The sequence below is a fragment of the Anarhichas minor genome, unplaced genomic scaffold (genome assembly GCF_050575085.1).
Source record: "Anarhichas minor isolate MPS153535 unplaced genomic scaffold, ASM5057508v1 ptg000028l, whole genome shotgun sequence".
In the NCBI taxonomy this organism is placed as follows: Eukaryota; Metazoa; Chordata; class Actinopteri; order Perciformes; family Anarhichadidae; genus Anarhichas; species Anarhichas minor.
The window spans coordinates 17,427,182-17,432,672 of NW_027466474.1; the positions used below are offsets into that span (position 1 = coordinate 17,427,182).

The 5,491-nt window shown below is 43.8% G+C and overlaps 1 non-coding gene across 1 annotated transcript; it reads left to right on the forward strand.

Annotated features, from left to right (window-relative positions):
- The first annotated feature begins 5,170 nt into the window (after positions 1 to 5,170).
- On the forward strand, positions 5,171 to 5,252 carry trnal-uaa (transfer RNA leucine (anticodon UAA)). The gene has a single exon. It is a non-coding gene; the product is annotated as a tRNA-Leu (tRNA).
- The last annotated feature ends 239 nt before the right edge of the window (positions 5,253 to 5,491 follow it).

The window sequence follows — 5,491 nt, forward strand, 5'->3', positions numbered from 1 at the left end:
CACAGTTCTTGCTTTGTGGCCCTGAATCAAGATGTTTGTTTAAAACCAGATCACCAACAACACTTGTCAAGTGAAACCCGATATGTATTGGCAGACTGAGTAGAAATTGGCAGGAAATTGTGCTTCCTTTACTCCGGATTTTGTTCTCTGGTGCTCCGACCCAGAGGTGAGAGGAATTTATTCCTCCCTCCGGTGTGGATTGAGAGTATGCGAGACATACAGTGGAAATACTGTCTTTAAAATGTTAAATGCTGTCAGTTTAACCACCACAAACCTTAAGAGCGCTCGCAGGTGTTCAGTGCAGAGAGATCTGATCGGGCTTTGTGAGCTCAGTGGGTGTGGTTCCCACACCAGCATCTGCCCGGGAGGCATTTCAGAGTTGCAGGGTCCGTCTTGCACCTTTTCGTCTTCATTTATTATCGTGTTTGATTGTTGCATCCCCCCCCGTTCATTTTCGAAATGGCTGCAGGTTCAGCAGGGTGTCAGTCACACTAATTTCATCTGCACCTATCGTCACAATCAATTTTGTTTGTTGACACGGTGAATTATCGAAGCAGGAAGGAAACAGAAACAAATAATCGCTTGAACCTGGCGACCTGCTGAAAACAGGGACGAGTAAGGAAGGAAAGCACAAGTGTGTATGAGATATAATACTATAATATAAAGATATAATATAAAAATGTCGATACATATATACATAACATACGGTGACATTTCATTTTAGTTGCTGATCTTATCTTAAAATGTGCTGGGTTAATGGCGCGCTGTAATATGTGTGTGGCTGTGATGCTTTGCCGCTTCAGCGCAGCAACATGAACATGGAGGCAAACCAGTTTGGGCAGCGCCGGTGTCAGAGGGACAATTGGAGTAGTCACAGCTGGTGTCTCGTACTCACACACCAATTTCAGCCTGTCAGACTCAGTACGGACGACGGCCAGGAGCACAACAGGAGGTCCGGTAGTGGAGAGTAGACACACCTGCCCACTGTGTGTCGCCTCCACTCTGCCAGCTGCCAGACCGGAGCAGCCGTTCCATCTGGCATATGTCTCGCATTCAAATGAGAACGTATAAGCAGACACAGTGTGTCAGGTGGACATGGAGCACATTTACACCTGAGGCTGCAGTCTTGTAGTAATGTACAGTTATTATCTTCATCCATTTTAACACACTGTATGTGTCAGTCCAAACTGCTTGGGCAGATTTGTTGGTTTGATCCAACAACACGAGGGTGTAGGTACCCATATACATAGGGTGGGGACCAGTGGTGGGCCGTCAGGACCAGCTAAGCCTTCTCTGCTGGCCGAAACAGAATCACAAAGTTATAGCTATAATTGAATACATTTTCACAAATACACTACATGTATTATAATTTCTTTCCCATTAGCTTATTTTCTCATTGCACAGCTCCTGTCTTCCTCTGTTGCTCTGCTTCCAGCCTGCAGCGCTGCTTCCAGCACAGCTTGTTTTAAGGAGAGCTTTTATCCAATCAGATTCAGCCTCTATGTCTCTATGTAAGGAGAGAGGCCCGATGTCCTCTAGGTAGACTTTGCAGATAAAAGTACATGGGGACGATATTGTTGATTGTCATAGTCTTCAACCAATCAGATCTTTAGTTTGACATGTTGGGCGTATTCTTTGACGTGCCACTGCTACCCAGGTAGCCTGCTAAGTACATCTGCATTAACGTGCGCCGTGATTGGTCAGTGGGCCAGCGTGACTTTTGTCAAACAGAAAGCTAGCTAGCAGATCTTAGTGTTTAGTAAGAGTTCAGGTTGAAACATATGTAAGTTATGACATTTTGCTTGGTGTAGATTCTTTTTTTTTTTTAACCTAGCTTTGTTTTTTAACACTCAATGGCTGAAGGGGGAGAAATGGATTTAGGAGTTACTGACTTTGTTAACAAAGAAATGAGGATGGACTTTGTCTTTGAGTGAAGGCAGCTTTGGTAAGTGAACTGCTTTTGTTTTTTTACATCTGCAGTAGCGTTACTACTGTGTTCATTTGTCTATCATGTCGTTTTTATGAATAATATGAATGGCTCGCGCTCTAGCGCTGCAGTGTTGCTGGATTGATTTGTTGCTTTGTTGTCATATAAATACATGTGACTGGTTCTTGTGAGTTTGTGTTAATTACATTGATTCTGACTTGTCCGTTAATGACGAAGCATCCCGTCATCGCGGGGTTAGGTTCGGACATTTGATTCTCTGTTTGCGCTTTTGTTTTCTTTTACAAAGCAAGAATGATGATCTGGAGAAATGGGGATTGTGTGGCGATTGCTTTAGCCCTGTTTGAATCAGTAGCTGCTGTAGTTTCCCCGCTAAGCTAGTTTAGCTTAGCCTCGCTGAAGACACGTGCGGTGCTTCAGCTGTTTTTTGTTATTGTTCCTGGTTCAAAGGGTCACACAGCCCGTTGTCTCCTACGTGAGCGCAGTCCACTGAAAACATTATATTTCCCACAATTTAAGCTTCTGCATTTTCCAAATGCACTAGTATTATTCAAACGTGTTTTTGGTTCGTAAGCCTCGTACCAAACGGTTTAATACGAATATGTGTATTGTTACACCCCTAACAAATAACTGTAGCTTGCGCGTCATAATGAGATTATTAGGAGCTGGTTCAAGTGTAGTAGGACAGCACAGAAGGCCCAGGTATAAAATGCACGGCCCGCCACTGGTGGGGACATATTTTGGGAGGACAGAATTGTTGACCAATTATCGCGCAAACTCGTTCCCATCATCTTTGGAGTGAAGTCGTATTAGATCACTCGGATGTGCCCTCCCAGAAGCTGCGTCTCCAAGATGAACTAGCATGCTAGCATTTGATTGGCTGAGAGGGAGGGGGCTATCTGAAGGCTCGCGTCTTGTGCGGATAGCGTACTCACTGCAAGACACGGAGGACGCAAGAGCTGATCGTTGTGCTTCAGTTTTTTTGCACTTGTGAAAAGTTTGGACTGGGCGTCATTGGTCTAACCAGCAGCTCTGTGTCACTGTCTCTGTGTCCCTCTCACATTGACGTGAATAAGTGCCAGGTGTACATTTAAAAAAGTTACTTGCCCAAACAAAAGACAATAAGGGGACAGAAAAGAAAATCATTTCTAAATGTGTTATGACTCAGCAGAGATGACATTAAATGAAAAAAGTTGATCTACAGGAGAATAAATATTTAAGCGCCAGAGAGAGCAATTAAATATTGAGCAATAAGAGCCTTACTGCCTTATGTTCCATTCCATCCGCCTAAATTTAGTGTTTTTACATAAATAAAGACATTTCCATCATAAATTGGTGCAGAGAAAATCACCAGAGTGCAAGAAATGCAAGTGTTCGATGCTCAATATGTTATGGGGGAGGACCCCAGATCCCACCTTTTAAAATGTGTCCTCCACAATGTAGAAACCAAAACCACGCCACAGCAGCAGCAGCAGCAGCATCATTAAAACACGCACACACCTGTGGGCTCTGAACACGAATGATTCGCCAGTGTGGTGTCTTTTTCTTGTCTTTACTGATCCTCTGTGGTCACACATAACGACTATGTGCTGACATCATTTGTCTTCAATAAACTTACTTAAATAAACGTACTTAAAACACCACTTGGATGTGTCCCAATTAAGATAAGAACATGAACTTTTGTTCTTGTTGTTGTTTGGTAGGAGAAATGAGAGTACAGTGAGGAATTAAAGTCATGAATTAGACTGGTGTCTCAGTGACGGATAAGATCTCATGTGGCATCCTGCCAACCTCTCCAATCACAGTTATATGAAATAATCTTGGATCCGAGGCCAAGAGACAGAAATCAAAAGAGAAATGAAAAGAAATGAAAGAAGTGAGGGAAAGTAATGAAGAGAAAAGAAAAATGGCAGCTGAAGAGAAAAAAGGAGGGCTGAGCCGTCGCCAGAATGAGTCATCAGGAGGACAAAAAGAGAAAAAAGAGTGAGAATAAAAAATGAAGGGGAAACACTTTTAGAAGGACTGAGAGAATGCAGAGCGGTGTGAGCTTTAATGAGAGAATGTGGAGGAGAGAAAAGCGAACGGGGACAGGTCTACATATGGAGCATTGATATGGAGAGGAGACAGCAGAGATAAACAGAGAATGATAGAGACCAGATCTAGCCTGACAGTACGGTCCAGTGGCTGACTGCTGTTGACAGGAAGGAGGGAAGAAGAGGACAGGATTTTCCACTCTCTGAGAAACAACAGATACACGAAAGTAAATTAATAACGCGATGGGCCATCTGTTCTTCGTCTGACCCCTTGTAACCGGTCTAAAGGTTTTGAAGCCTCAGTCAGTAGCAGCTTTATGTTGCCCCCTGCCGAAACCAGGCTGCCTTTTCTCAGTAGCGATTCATCACAGTGAAATCCCCTCTTCTCCTCTTGAGTTTGCTTACTTTACTTACCTTTTGATTCAAGTAAAGTGGCACCTATGAAAGACTTACTGCGACTTAGTGCGTTAACCCCCCCCCTCCATGGTCATCTCAACCCCTCTCCCTCAACGCTCTAATAACCTTTGACCTCGCCACTCCAGCCAGAACAAAGCCTCCCACTTATGGCTGTGGACTCATTTTGTCAAGATGGCCCCCGCTGTCACCTTCTTCAAACCAAATTACAGTCACTCACAGGCCCCCTCTCGAAGCACTTCTGACAAGAGCGTCACAGAAGTAAGGCCACGGTGGCTCTCGTCAACAGAGTCTACAAGTGCTACTGTGTGATGGGATATACCAGCCTCATGGAAATGGGTTAGAGGAGACCTGCTTCACCCACCAGTAGGTTGAAAAGGCTGTTAGCATCTAATCACCTTGGTGATCACCAATACAAGAGGATGAGGCTGAACTCCGATACCTAACATACTTAACTTGCGGACATGACTATGTTAAGTAACAAGCAGGTTTATTTGATACAAAGCCATGATCTTTTCCTAAACCTAACCAAGTAGGTTTACTGCCTAAAGCTCAATCTCAGAACCCATCGGCTATCGGTCTGAAGATGGATAAGCCTCTGGAGGCAAGGGGCTATATTTCTCGGATTTAAATATTGCTCCTGTGACTGATTGTTCTAAACTCTTTAGTTGGCTTCTCTGATTGCTCTTTGTGGAACCATGAACATTGACAGTTGACTAATTAGCTTAGAGTGTTTTCAGAACAACTGGGCGGAGCAGGAGCAGTTCCCTAAAAACAAGGTAGTGTGGCCGAGTGGTCGAAGGCGCTGGTTTTAAGCTCCAGTCTCTGTGGAGGCGTGGGTTCAAATCCCACCACTGCCATTCTTTCTGGACTTTACTTTAAGATTATTGGAAGAAATGCATACACATACCCATTGTTGTGTTTGTGCATCTTCACTTAAGTTAATGTGTGTGCCCAGTAAGTGCTCATTGTAATTACTTCACGGCAGAGTGGTTCAATGCTTACTTCTATCCATACTCACATTGTCATGTTCTCAAATGCCTAGGCATTCATTCCAACTAGTGTGTTCGTGAAATATCTTGTGTCTGCATTGCTTAAG